Source organism: Coregonus lavaretus, assembly GCF_964263955.1.
Source record: "Coregonus lavaretus genome assembly, chromosome: 4".
NCBI lineage: Eukaryota > Metazoa > Chordata > Actinopteri > Salmoniformes > Salmonidae > Coregonus > Coregonus lavaretus.
The window spans coordinates 78,601,929-78,617,902 of NC_139991.1; the positions used below are offsets into that span (position 1 = coordinate 78,601,929).

A 15,974-nucleotide genomic window follows, 5' to 3' on the forward strand; every position below is an offset into this window, starting at 1 on the left:
GTGCACTATATAGGGAATAGGGTGCCATTCTCTGGTCTAAAGTAGTGCACTATTATAGGGAATAGGGTGCCATTTGGGCCAATCCCAGTGTCCACTCTGACCAATATTCTCCCATGTTTGACAACACCATATACAGTCAGTCATTATTATTGATAAAGATTAGGGGGGGGGGGGGGGGGGAAACAGTATAAATTAAATATTACAAATACTGAGAGATATTACAAATACTGAGAGATATTACAAATACTGAGAGATATTACAAATACTGAGCGATATTATAAATACTGAGCGATATTATAAATACTGAGCGATATTGCGCGCTCAAAAAAATTGGAATTATATTTTCTATATAATACAGTTGTTCAGAGAAAATATATTTTGTTTAACAAGTATTAAATACATTCTGAAAAAGATGGGGGTCAAAATTGTTACCCCTGTTTTCAATACACCCTCTCCTTCGTCTGCTCTTATGGACTGCCCTCTTCAATTCAAACCACAGGTTTTCTATGGGTTTCAAGTCCAGGGGACTAAGATGGCGAATTTTTTATTTTGTTGTCAACGGCATCATGAACTTTACTAAGTACCAGGATATGGTTGCCTCTGCCAGAAGCTGAAACTTGGCTGCAAGTGATTTTCCAGCAAGACAATAACCCCAAGCGCTAATACAAATCCTCACAAAAAGGTTAATTAACCACAAAATCAACATTTTGCAATGGCCATCTCAGTCTCCAGGCTTGAACCCCATTGAAAACCTGTGGTTTGAATTGAAGAGCAGATGAACGATATCAAGCATCTGGAAATATTCTGCATGGAGGAATGGTCTAAGATCCCTCCCAACTGGTCTCAGATCCCTCCCAAATGGTCTAAGATTCCCTCCCAAATGGTCTAAGATCCTCCCAAAGGTCTAGATCCCTCCCAATGTGTTCTCATGTCTCATAAAACATTTAAGAAAAAGCCCCCTGAAGCTAGGACAGCAGAGTCCCTGCCCATCATCCAAAAACATCTGAAACCATACCTCTTTAAACAGTATCTTAAATAATCCTCCCCCTCCTCATCTCGACCCTCTTAACCTCTTAAGGATTGGACACGTTTTTTCTAATTTTCGCCTAAAATGACATACCCAAATCTAACTGCCTGTAGCTCAGGACCTGAAGCAAGGATATACATATTCTTGATACCATTTGAAAGGAAACATTTTTTGAAGTTTGTAATCAAGTTAGAATTCAGGCTGTATCAACAAAATGTGGAATAAGTCAAGGAGTATGAAGACTTTCTGAAGGCACTGTATTGCTAACTGTATTGCTACTGTATTGCTAACTGTATTGCTAACTGTATTACCAACTATTGAAAAAATGTCTGCAAAATGTCTGCTGCTATATTGGCTGACATCACCCAGCGTACGTCTTGTGGTTCTTCCACATCTTCCTCCTCCTCTTGCACATGATGATGATGGTGAGGAAGGCTATGGCTGCGAAGGCTGCTAGCAGACAGATGATGATCGTAGAGTAGGCTGGAGAGACGGAGGGAGGGAGGAGGGGAGGAGTCTGGCGAGGGAACGTTGGACTCCGTCTTCACTACTACTGAGGGGACAGAGAGTCAACAGTCTTCACTACTACTGAGGGGACAGAGCGTCAACAGTCTTCACTACTACTGAGGGGACAGAGAGTCAACAGTCTTCACTACTACTGAGGGGACAGAGAGTCAACAGTCTTCACTACTACTGAGGGGACAGAGAGTCAACAGTCTACACTACTACTGAGGGACAGAGAGTCAACAGTCTACACTACTACTGAGGGGACAGAGAGTCAACAGTCTACACTACTACTGAGGGGACAGAGAGTCAACAGTCTACACTACTACGGAGGGGACAGAGAGTCAACAGTCTACACTACTACTGAGGGGACAGAGAGTCAACAGTCTTCACTACTACTGAGGGGACAGAGTCAACAGTCTACACTACTACTGAGGGGACAGAGAGTCAACAGTCTACACTACTACTGAGGGGACAGAGAGTCAACAGTCTACACTACTACTGAGGGGACAGAGAGTCAACAGTCTTCACTACTACTGAGGGGACAGAGTCAACAGTCTACACTACTACTGAGGGGACAGAGAGTCAACAGTCTTCACTACTACTGAGGGGACAGAGAGTCAACAGTCTACACTACTACTGAGGGGACAGAGAGTCAACAGTCTACACTACTACTGAGGGGACAGAGAGTCAACAGTCTTCACTACTACTGAGGGGACAGAGAGTCAACAGTCTACACTACTACTGAGGGGACAGAGAGTCAACAGTCTACACTACTACTGAGGGGACAGAGTCAACAGTCTACACTACTACTGAGGGGACAGAGAGTCAACAGTCAACACAAGGTGGATCTTACCTCAATTAGTAGCTCAATAATTGCCCTGTTTCTCATGACCTGAACAGGAAGAACCCATTGTCCCTAGCCATGCACTATAGCTAGGGCCCACATTGGGAGGCATATTTGGGAAGGCTGCAATATTCCTACACTCTTAGAAAAAAGGATTCAAAAAGGGTTATTCGGCTGTCCCCATAGGATAACCCTTTTTGATTCGAGGCAGAACCCTTTTTAGATCCAGATAGAACTCTGTTCGGTTCCACGTAGAACCGTCTGGGGAAATGGTTCTACATGGAACCCAATAGGGTTCCACCTGGAACCAAAAGGGTTTTTACCTGGAACCAAAAATGGTTATTCAAAGGGTTCTCCTATGGGGACAGCCGAAGAACCCTTTTAGGTTCTAGATAGCACTTTTTTTTTCTAAGAGTGTACCTTCTCCACATTTGGGAACGTTGCAGTACTCCCAGCGGATGTTGGGGTTGGTTGTATAACACCAGGGCTTCTCGCTCTCTCCTCCGGGGTTTCGGCACGAGCTCTGTGCATTCCTCAGCTCTGAGATCACATCCACACTGAGATGGTGCAGGTGGGGACCCTAAGAGACAAGGGGAAAAGAGAGAGAGAGAGTTTAGTTTAGGAGGATCCCCATTAACTACAGCACATGCAGCAGCTACTCTTCCTGGGGTCCACATAAAACGTACGACTACATGACAAAGTAATAGACAACAACATAAGATACATTTAACACAAAAGAGAGTTATACAGCGCATTCGGAAAGTATTCAGACCTCTCGACTTTTTCCACATTTTGTTACATTACAGCCTTATTCTAAAATTGATTAAATTGTTTTTTCCCCCCCTCATCAATCTACACACATCACCCCATAATGACAAAGAAAAACAGATTTGTAGATTTGTTTGCAAATGTATTAAAAATAAAAAACGGAAATATACATTTACATAAGTATTCAGACCCTTTACCCAGTACTTTGTTGACGCACCTTTGGCATCGATTACAGCCTTGAGTCTTCTTGGGTATGATGCTACAAGCTTGGCACACCTGTATTTGGGGAGTTTCTCCCATTCTTCTCTGCAGATCCTCTCATGCTCTGTCAGGTTGGATGGGAGAGTCGCTGCACAGCTATTTTCAGGTCTCTCCAGAGATGTTAGATTGGGTTCAAGTCCGGGATCTGGCTGGACCACTCAAGGACATTCAGAGACTTGTCCCGAAGCCACTCCTGCGTTGTCTTGACTGTGTGCTTAGTTAGGGTTGTTGTCCTGTTGGAAGGTGAACCTTCACCCCAGTCTGAGGTCCTGAGCACTCTGGAGCAGGTTTTCATCAAGGATCTCTCTGTACTTTGCTCTGTTCATCTTTCCCTCGATCCTGACTAGTCTCCCAGTCCCTGCTGCTGAAAAACATCCCCACAGCATGTTGCTGCCACCACCATGCTTCACCGTAGGGATGGTGCCAGGTTTCCTCCAGACGTGACGCTTGGCATACAGGCCAAAGAGTTCAATCTTGGTTTCATCACACCAGAGAATCTTATTTCTCATGGTCTGGGAGTCCTTTAGGTGCCTTTTGGCAAACTCCAAGCGGGCTGTCATGTGCCTTTTACTGAGGAGTGGCTTCCGTCTGGCCACTCTACCATAAAGGCCTGATCGGTGGAGTTCTGCAGAGATGGTTGTCCTTCTGGAAGGTTCTCCCATCTCCACAGAGGAACTCTGGGGCTCGGTCAGAGTGACCATCAGGTACTTGGTCACCTCCCTGACCAACGCCCTTCTCCCGCGATTGCACAGTTTGGCCGGGTGGCCAGCTCTAGGAAGAGTCTTGGTGGTTCCAAACTTCTTCCGTTTAAGAATGATTGAGGCCACTGTGTTCTTGGGGACCTTCAATGCTGCAGACCTTTTTTGTTACCCTTCCCCAGATCTGTGCCTCGACACAATCCTGTCTCGGAGCTCTACGGACAATTCCTTCGACCTCATGGCAAGGTTGGGACCTTATATAGACAGGTTTGTGCCTTTCCAAATCATTTCAATCAATTGAATTTACCACAGGTGGACTCCAATCAAGTTGTAGAAACATCTCAAGGATGATCAATGGAAACAGGATGCACCTGAGCTCAATTTCGAGTCTCATGGCAAAGGGTCTGAATACTTATGTAAATAAGGTATTTCTGCTTTTTATTTTGAGTAAATTAGCAAACATTTCTGAAAACCTGTTTTGCTTTGTCATTATGGAGTATTGTGTGTAGATTGGAGTTTTACATTTGTTAAAATCCATTTTAGAATAAGACTGTAACTTAACAAAATGTGGAAAAAGTCAAGGGGTCTGAATACACCAGGAGACAAAAATATTCTCCATATGTGTTATTTCATAGTTTGGATTAATATTAATTATTATTAATTTATATATATTATTAATATTAATATGCCATTTAGCAAACACTTTTATCCAAAGCGACTTACAATCATGCGTTCATACATACGGGTGGTCCCGGGGATCGAACCCACTACCCTGGCGTTACAAGCGCAGTGCTCTACCAATTGAGCTACAGAGGACCACATTTGATATCTTCACTATTATTCTACAATGTAGAAAATAGTTTTCAAAAATAAAGAAAAAGTAGGTGTGTCCCAACCTTAGACTGGTACTGTACATATTCTGATACACAGTTCAATTCGATCTGTAGAAAGAGGAGAGGCTCAGTGATACAATATGGTTTTTTATCTGTTTTTTAAAGCTAAACTTGCTTTTTGCCTGAGTATCCTCTGGTGGCAGAGCATTCCATGATGACATGGCTCTAAACATAACTGAGTATCCTCTGGTGGCAGATCGTTCCATGATGGCATGGCTCTATACATAACTGAGTATCCTCTGGTGGCAGAGCATTCCATGATGACATGGCTCTATACATAACTGAGTATCCTCTGGTGGCAGAGCATTCCACGATGACATGGCTCTATACATAACTGAGTATCCTCTTGTGGCAGATCGTTCCATGATAACATGGCTCCATACATAACTGAGTATCCTCTGGTGGCAGAGCGTTCCATGATGACATGGCTCTACACATCACTGAATATCCTCTGGTGGCAGAGCATTCCATGATTACATGGCTCTACACATAACTGAGTATCCTCTGGTGGCAGATCGTTCCATGATGACATGACTCTATACATAACTGAGTATCCTCTGGTGGCAGAGCATTCCATGATGACATGTCTCTATACATAACTGAGTATCCTCTGGTGGCAGAGCATTCAATGATGACATGGCTCTATACATAATTGAGTATCCTCTGATGGCAGAGCATTCCATGATGACATGGCTCTACACATAACTGAGTATCCTCTGGTGGCAGATCGTTCCATGATGACATGGCTCCATACATAACTGAGTATCCTCTGGTGGCAGAGCGTTCCATGATGACATGGCTCTACACATTACTGAGTATCCTCTGGTGGCAGATCGTTCCATGATGACATGACTCTATACATAACTGAGTATCCTCTGGTGGCAGAGAATTCCATGATGACATGGCTCTACACATAACTGAGTATCCTCTGGTGGCAGATCGTTCCATGATGACCTGACTCTATACATAACTGAGTATCCTCTGGTGGCAGATCGTTCCATGATGACATGGCTCTATACATCACTGAGTAACCTCTGGTGGCAGAGCATTCCATGATGACATGGCTCTATACATAACTGAGTATCCTCTGATGGCAGAGCATTCCATGATGACATGGCTCTATACATAAATGAGTATCCTCTGGTGGCAGATCGTTCCATGATGACATGGCTCTATACATAACTGAGTATCCTCTGGTGGCAGATCATTCCATGATGACATGGCTCTATACATAACTGAGTATCCTCTGGTGGCAGAGCATTCCATGATGACATGGCTCTATACATAACTGATTATCCTCTGGTGGCAGAGCATTCCATGATGACATGGCTCTATACATAACTGAGTATCCTCTGGTGGCAGATCGTTCCATGATGACATGGCTCTAAACATAATTGAGTATCCTCTGGTGGCAGATCGTTCCATGAAGACATGGCTCTATACATCACTGAGTAACCTCTGGTGGCAGAGCATTCCATGATGACATGGCTCTACACATCACTGAGTATCCTCTGGTGGCAGAGCATTCCATGATGACATGGCTCTATACATAACTGAGTATCCTCTGATGGCAGAGAATTCCATGATAACATGGCTCTATACATAACTGAGTATCCTCTGGTGGCAGATCGTTCCATGATGACATGGCTCTGTACATAACTGAGTATCCTCTGGTGGCAGATCGTTCCATGATGACATGGCTCTATACATAACTGAGTATCCTCTGGTGGCAGATCGTTCCATGATGACATGGCTCTATACATAACTGAGTATCCTCTGGTGGCAGATCGTTCCATGATGACATGGCTCTATACATAACTGAGTATCCTCTGGTGGCAGAGCATTCCATGATGACATGGCTCTATACATCACTGAGTATCCTCTGGTGGCAGAGCATTCCATGATGACATGGCTCTATACATAACTGAGTATCCTCTGGTGGCAGAATATTCCATGATGACATGGCTCTACACATCACTGAGTATCCTCTGGTGGCAGATCGTTCCATGATGACATGGCTCTATACATAACTGAGTATCCTCTGGTGGCAGATCGTTCCATGATGACATGGCTCTATACATAACTGAGTAACCTCTGGTGGCAGAGGTTTCAAGCAGACCACCATAGTCCCCGTGCCCAAGAACTCTAAGATAACCTGCCTAAATGACTACCGACCCGTAGCACTGACGTCTGTAGCCATGAAGTGCTTTGAAAGACTGGTCATGGCTCACATCAACAGCATAATCCCAGAAACCCTAGACCCACTCCAATTTGCATACCGCCCCAACAGATCCACAGATGACGCAATCTCTATCGCACTCCACACTGCCCTTTCCCACCTGGACAAGAGGAACACCTACGTGAGAATGCTATTCATTGACTACAGCTCAGCATTCAACACCATAGTGCCCTTTAAGCTCATCACTAAGCTAATGATCCTGGGACTAAACACCTCCCTCTGCAGCTGGATCCTGGACTTCCTGACGGGCCGCCCCCAGGTGGTAAGGGTAGGTAACAACACATCTGCCACACTGATCCTCAACACGGGGGCCCCTCAGGGGTGCGTGCTCAGTCCCCTCCTGTACTCTCTGTTCACCCATGACTGCATGGCCAGGCACGACTCCAACACCATCATTAAGTTTGCCGACGACACAACAGTGGTAGGCCTGATCACCGACAACGATGAGACAGCCTATAGGGAGGAGGTCAGAGATCTGGCCGTGTGGTGCCAGGACAACAACCTCTCCCTCAACGTGACCAAGACAAAGGAGATGATTGTGGACTACAGGAAAAAAAAGAGGACTGAGCACGCCCCCATTCTCATCGACGGGGCTGTAGTGGAACAGGTTGAGAGCTTCAAGTTCCTTGGTGTCCACATCACCAACGAACTATCATGGTCCAAACACACCAAGACAGTCGTGAAGAGGGCATGACAAAGCCTATTCCCCCTCAGGAGACTAAAAAGATTTGGCATGGGTCCTCAGATCCTCAAAAAATTCTACAGCTGCACCATCGAGAGCATCCTGACTGGTTGCATCACCGCCTGGTATGGCAACTGCTTGGCCTCTGACCGCAAGGCACTACAGAGGGTAGTGCGTACGGCCCAGTACATCACTGGGGCAAAGCTCCCTGCCATCCAGGACCTCTATACCAGGCGGTGTCAGAGGAAGGCCCTCAAAATTGTCAAAGACTCCAGCCACCCTAGTCATTTACTGTTCTCTCTGCTACCGCACGGCAAGCGGTACCGGAGTGCCAAGTCTAGGTCCAAAAGACTTCTCAACAGCTTCTACCCCCAAGCCATAAGACTCCTGAACAGCTAATCATGGCTACCCGGACTATTTGCACTGCCCCCCCACCCCATCCTTTTTACGCTGCTGCTACTCTGTTAAGTATTTATGCATAGTCACTTTAACTCTACCCACATGTACATATTACCTCAACTACCTCAACTAGCCGGTGCCCCCGCACATTGACTCTGCAACGGTACCCCCCTGTATATATAGCCTCCCTACTGTCGCTTTATTTTACTGTATATATAGCCTCCCTACTGTCACTTTATTTTACTTCTGCTCTTTTTTTCTCAACACTTTTTTTGTTGTTGTTTTATTCTTACTTTTTTTTTTTTTTTTTTAATAAATGCACTGTTGGTTAAGGGCTGTAAGTAAGCATTTCACTGTAATGTCTGCACCTGTTGTATTCGGCGCATGTGACCAATAAAATTTGATTTGAGGGGATTTGATTTGGCAGAGCATTCCATGATGACATGGCTCTACACATCACTGAGTATCCTCTGGTGGCAGAGCATTCCATGATGACATGGCTCTACACATAAATGAGTATCCTCTGGTGGCAGAGCATTCCATGATGACATGGCTCTATACATAACTGAGTATCCTCTGGTGGCAGATCGTTCCATGATGACATGGCTCTATACATCACTGAGTATCCTCCGGTGGCAGATCGTTCCATGATGACATGGCTCTATACATAACTGAGTATCCTCTGGTGGCAGATCGTTCCACGATGACATGGCTCTATACATAACTGAGTATCCTCTGGTGGCAGATTGTTCCACGATGACATGGCTCTATACATAACTGAGTATCCTCTGGTGACAGATCGTTTCATGATGACATGGCTCTATACATCACTGAGTATCCTCTGGTGGCAGATCGTTCCATGATGACATGGCTCTATACATAACTGAGTATCCTCTGGTGGCAGATCGTTCCATGATGACATGGCTCTATACATAACTGAGTATCCTCTGGTGGCAGATCGTTCCATGATGACATGGCTCTATACATAACTGAGTATCCTCTGGTGGCAGATCGTTCCATGATGACATGGCTCTATACATAACTGAGTATCCTCTGGTGGCAGATCGTTCCATGATGACATGGCTCTATACATCACTGAGTATCCTCTGGTGGCAGATCGTTCCATGATGACATGGCTCTATACATAACTGAGTATCCTCTGGTGGCAGATCGTTCCATGATGACATGGCTCTATACATAACTGAGTATCATCTGGTGGCAGATCGTTCCATGATGACATGGCTCTATACATCACTGAGTATCCTCTGGTGGCAGAGCATTCCAGGATGACATGACTCTATACATAACTGAGTATCCTCTGGTGGCAGATCGTTCCATGATGACATGGCTCTATACGTCACTGAGTATCCTCTGGTGGCAGATCGTTCCATGATGACATGGCTCTATACATAACTGAGTATCCTCTGGTGGCAGATCGTTCCATGACGACATGGCTCTATACATCACTGAGTATCCTCTGGTGGCAGAGCATTCCAGGATGACATGACTCTATACATAACTGAGTATCTTCTGGTGGCAGAGCATTCCATGATGACATGGCTCTATACATCACTGAGTATCCTCTGGTGGCAGATCGTTCCATGATGACATGGCTCTATACATCATTGAGTATCGTCTGGTGGCAGATCGTTCCATGATGACATGGCTCTATACATAACTGAGCGACACATTAAATCTGTTTTTGGTACAGTGAAGAAACCCATAGTGGCGTGTCTGGTGGGGTGTGTATGTCTGTTTGAAGTTTATGCACATAGATTATACAAGTGATTAGACGTTTTCCACAAATGTTTCTTTAAAAGACGAAGAGTAGTCAGTTTCAACCATGAAAGACTATCATGCATGTTGTAGATGTTAGTTCTGTGTGTGCAGTTAAGGGCAAGGCGTGCTGCTCTGTTTTGAACCAGCTGCAGCTTTGCTAGGTCTTTTCTTTGCTGCACCTGAACATATTACCGGACAGTCATCAAGACGGGACAAGACAAGAGCCTGAACAACTAGTACAGTAGATCTTTGTGTCAAAAACACAGAACATCTTTTAATAAACAGACGTACCCCTCCCTATCTTCACAACAACTTTGTCAATATGGCTTGACCATGATAACTGACCATCCAATGTTACTCCTAGGAGTTTAGCTTCCTCAACTTCTTCAATGGTCACACCCTTTATACACAACTGCAGATGTCCACCAGCCAGCCTTAACAGGCCTAGTGAATACTGCAGAATGCATGTCATTTAGCAGAGGCTTTTATCCAAACTGAATGACAGTCATACACGCAGACATTTTGTTATGGGTGACCCCAGCAGGAATCAAACCCACTACCATGGCGTTGCAAGCACCATGCTCTACCAACTGCACCACACAGGACAACAGAGCGTTAACTAGTACAGTGTTAACCAGCATAGTGATGTACCTGTTGGCTCCATCTCTGACAGGGGATACCAGAGCTGGTGATGTTGACTGGTCCTTGGTAGAACCTTCCTTTGTCATTGTAACACGTTGCTGTTCAGACAAATCATCAGTATTAGACTGCAAGATAGAAATGTAATATTGTAAATAATGTTTTTTTTTTTTTAAATACATTATATATATATTTATATTATACAATTCTTAGAACTCAGATACAAGACCTGAAACTAGACTTACTTGTGACTTGATCTTTCTTTATATCTAAAACACAAAGAGCGTTTGAGACAAATCATAAGTGTTAGAGAATAAATTAGTATTAGAGAATAAATTAGTACTAGAACAAGATATAAACCATAGTAGCTGGTAAACATCCATAGTTTACTATAGCTAGTCTAACAATACTATACTTTTACTGTAGTATTTACTAGTGTTTTTGTTGGACAAAATACTCAAAGAGCACATTTTCCATAACATGCAGGTAGGTAGGACTGAGGTCTGAATGGGTAGTTCAGAGCTGCTGCTGTTTTCTATAGCCTGTAGGGAACACAATGCATATTCTATACTTGGCATGTCGGTTTCTCATGGAAGGCACAAATAGGGATGGGTGGGGTATACGTACAGAACACAATGCATAGTATATACTTGGCATGTCAGTTTCTCGCTCATGGATGGCACAAATAGGGATGGGTGGGGTATACGTACAGAACACAATGCATAGTCTATACTTGGCATGTCGGTTTCTCGCTCATGGATGGCACAAATAGGGATGTGAGGGCGGGGAATGGGTGGGGTATACGTACATTAAACACTGTAGTATATTATAGTAATTACTGTAGTTTTTTTGCGATCTGCAGTATACTGTAGTATTTACTATAGTATTCTACAGTATACTACCACATTTTATAGCAAGTACTACACATGATCGAGGGATACTACAGCATGTAGTATAGTATTCTACAGTATAATACAGTTTACTATATAATTACATTTACATTTACGTCATTTAGCAGACGCTCTTATCCAGAGCGACTTACAAATTGGTGCATTCACCTTATAGCCAGTGGGATAACCACTTTACAATGTGTATTTTTATTTTTATTTTTTCGTATTTTTTTTATATATATATATATATATATTTTTTTTTGGGGGGGGGGGGGGGGGCGGGGGTTGGGGTAAGGGAGGGGTAGAAGGATTACTTTATCCTATCCCAGGTATTCCTTAAAGAGGTGGGGTTTCAAATGTCTCCGGAAGGTGGTGAGTGACTCCGAATTCTATAGTAAGTACTATAATATTCTACAGTAAACTGCAGTATTTTTTTTTTTTGTGGTCAGTGTACTACTTTTGACAATGGCCCAAAGATCTAAGGTTAGGGCCCATAGAGCTCTGGTCAAACGTAGTGCACTATATAGGGAATAGGGTGCCATTTGAGACACATCATGGTTTCAGAGTCTCTTACCGACGAAGGGTAGGGGTGTGCAGGCTCCTGGCTGTGTGTGCAGTGAGGGCAGGGCCATGCAGTCGGGCATGGGGATAGAGAGGCCGGAGGAGCCAGTGGAGTGCAGGGCTTCATGGGAGTTCCCTACCATCAGGAGCCACTCCCTATGACAGTAGAGCTCCTTCACCGCCAGACAGTGCTCCCTGGAGTGACACAGTAGAGAAACGGCATCCAACACTGTCATTATTGGCTGTGGCCAGAAGATCCCAAACCCAAAACCCATATCTGTGTTTTACATTTAAGTCATTTAGCAGACGCTCTTATCCAGAGCGACTTACAGGAGCAATTAGGGTTAAGTGCCTTGCTCAAGGGCACATCGACAGATTTTTCACCTAGTCGGCTCGGGGATTAGAACCAGCGACCTTTCGGTTACTGGCACAACGCTCTTAACCACTAAGCTACCTGCCGTTTTACATAGGCCCTGGACTGTACCATTTTTTACATTACTGTGCTAGAGAAAAATCATCCAATGTTTGCCGTAATCATACATGGAAGACAACACACTGTATCCAACCCTGACAACATGGAACAGACAATCCCAAAGCCAAAGCCAACACCCATCTGTGTGTTCTACATGGGCTATACAATAATGACTTTCCTAGATCATCTAGCATTTACACTGCAATGCATTTCTACTGCAAAGTTATTGAATGAGCATGCTGTCTAAGACACAATCTCAAATATACAATTCCAGCAGAGTTGCCTGCAGACTGGTTTAAAAGCAGGTCCCAGGTCAGAGGGGTTACCTGCAGACTGGTTTATGAGCAGGTCCCAGGTCAGAGGGGTTACCTGCAGACTGGTTTAGGAGCAGGTCCCAGGTCAGAAGGGTTACCTGCAGACTGGTTTATGAGCAGGTCCCAGGTCAGAGGGGTTACCTGCAGACTGGTTTAGGAGAAGGTCCCAGGTCAGAAGGGTTGCAGTCCTGGAAGGAGAGATGACAGAGCAGGGAGTGGGCAGCAGGGCTACAGAGCATGCCCAGTCCGTCGAGCTCCGCCCAGGCCCTCTGAGCCAGGAACTCCTGAGTGTCCTCGGGGTCGTTGAGGGAGGAGTTAAAGAAGACCAGCGCATCGCTCCGTAACACGCCTCGACACACGTCACCACGGTATGCACTGCAATAACCAGCACTTCCTTTATACAGCCTGTAACACATAAACAACATATTATATACTGGTCACGACTTCATCCGAAGCTGCCTCCTCTCCTGGTTCGGGCAGGCTTCGGCGTTCGCCGTCACCGGCCTTCTAGCCACTGCCGCTCCTCATCTCATCACTCCATTTGTCTTGTCTTGTCAAATACACACACCTGGTTCATATTCCCCTCATTAGTATGTGTTTAAGTGTTCCCTCTGCCCCCCTTGTCCTTGTGGGTGATTGTTCATTGTGAGGATTAGTAGCTTGGTTGAGCTGAGTATTTTGTATTGCTGGGGTATTTTCCCCGTGTGCATGTTTGTTCCAGTGCGCCTGTTTTGCGCACTGGACTGGTTACTCTGTATTCCGGAATAATCTCTGTATTCTGTGATTTACCCTCCGGCGCCTGACTCCTTCAAATCACGCATCACAACACTACAATACCGTGCACACCTCTTATATAACCTGCAACATATAGACAACATCAGACCAGGTTTCAAATACTATTTATGGTATTTCAATTACTTCCAAACACATTTGGAAGTAACTATTTAGATATTTTTTTTTGAAAAGACAAGTAGTTCAGTATTGGAAATACTAAAATACACTGACTCAAATACACTCCCATGCATTTAACCCAGCTATGTGAAAATAGTATTTTAAATAAGTATTAGAAAATTATTTGTATTAACACAACAAACACCCTATACAACCTGTATTAACACAACAAACACCCTACACATCCTGTATTAACACAAACACCCTATACATCCTGTATTAACACAACAAACACCCTATACAACCTGTATTAACACAACAAACACCCTATACAACCTGTATTAACACAACAAACACCCTATACAACCTGTATTAACACAAACACCCTATACATCCTGTATTAACACAAACAGCCTATACAACCTGTATTAACACAACAAACAGCCTATACAACCTGTATTAACACATACAAACAGCCTATACATCCTGTATTAACAGCCTATAGGAGAGGAGAGTCAGTCTTACCTCCACTCTACAGGGAAGAGACAGGATCCATTGACCAGCAGCAGAGCAGGACCCAGTAGGAACAGATGAACACAGGTTAATGATCCATTGACCAGCAGCAGAGCAGGACCCAGTAGGAACAGATAAACACAGGTTATTGATCCATTGACCAGCAGCAGAGCAGGACCCAGTAGGAACAGATAAACACAGGTTATTGATCCATTGACCAGCAGCAGAGCAGGACCCAGTAGGAACAGATAAACACAGGTTATTGATCCATTGACCAGCAGCAGAGCAGGACCCAGTAGGAACAGATAAACACAGGTTATTGATCCATTGACCAGCAGCAGAGCAGGACCCAGTAGGAACAGATAAACACAGGTTATTGATCCATTGACCAGCAGCAGAGCAGGACCCAGGACAACAGATAAACACAGGTTATTGATCCATTGACCAGCAGCAGAGCAGGACCCAGTAGGAACAGATAAACACAGGTTATTGATCCATTGACCAGCAGCAGAGCAGGACCCAGTAGGAACAGATAAACACAGGTTATTGATCCATTGACCAGCAGCAGAGCAGGACCCAGTAGGAACAGATAAACACAGGTTATTGATCCATTGACCAGCAGCAGAGCAGGACCCAGTAGGAACAGATAAACACAGGTTATTGATCCATTGACCAGCAGCAGAGCAGGACCCAGTAGGAACAGATAAACACAGGTTATTGATCCATTGACCAGCAGCAGAGCAGGACCCAGTAGGAACAGATAAACACAGGTTATTGATCCATTGACCAGCAGCAGAGCAGGACCCAGTAGGAACAGATAAACACAGGTTATTGATCCATTGACCAGCAGCAGAGCAGGACCCAGTAGGAACAGATAAACACAGGTTATTGATCCATTGACCAGCAGCAGAGCAGGACCCAGTAGGAACAGATAAACACAGGTTATTGATCCATTGACCAGCAGCAGAGCAGGACCCAGTAGGAACAGATAAACACAGGTTATTGATCCATTGACCAGCAGCAGAGCAGGACCCAGTAGGAACAGATAAACACAGGTTATTGATCCATTGACCAGCAGCAGAGCAGGACCCAGTAGGAACAGATAAACACAGGTTATTGATCCATTGACCAGCAGCAGAGCAGGACCCAGTAGGAACAGATAAACACAGGTTATTGATCCATTGACCAGCAGCAGAGCAGGACCCAGTAGAAATAGATAAACACAGGTTATTGATCCATTGACCAGCAGCAGAGCAGGACCCAGTAGGAACAGATAAACACAGGTTATTGATCCATTGACCAGCAGCAGACCAGGACCCAGTAGGAACAGATAAACACAGGTTATTGATCCATTGACCAGCAGCAGAGCAGGACCCAGTAGGAACAGATAAACACAGGTTATTGATCCATTGACCAGCAGCAGAGCAGGACCCAGTAGGAACAGATAAACACAGGTTATTGATCCATTGACCAGCAGCAGAGCAGGACCCAGTAGGAACAGATAAACACAGGTTATTGATCCATTGACCAGCAGCAGAGCAGGACCCAGGACAACAGATAAACACAGGTTATTGATCCATTGACCAGCAGCAGAGCA

At 44.6% G+C, this 15,974-nt stretch overlaps 1 pseudogene across 1 annotated transcript in view; it reads right to left on the minus strand.

Moving 5' to 3' along the window:
• Positions 1-15,974, minus strand: part of LOC311127551 (muscle, skeletal receptor tyrosine protein kinase-like) — a 78,548-nt pseudogene that overhangs the window by 9,416 nt on the left and 53,158 nt on the right. Inside the window, exons 8-13 of the transcript in view lie at positions 13,115-13,406; positions 12,201-12,382; positions 10,982-11,005; positions 10,749-10,837; positions 2,799-2,958; positions 1,402-1,580 (exon numbers count right to left, since the gene is read on the minus strand). The product of the transcript in view is annotated as a muscle, skeletal receptor tyrosine protein kinase-like (transcript). The remainder of the gene's footprint in view (positions 1-1,401; positions 1,581-2,798; positions 2,959-10,748; positions 10,838-10,981; positions 11,006-12,200; positions 12,383-13,114; positions 13,407-15,974) is intronic.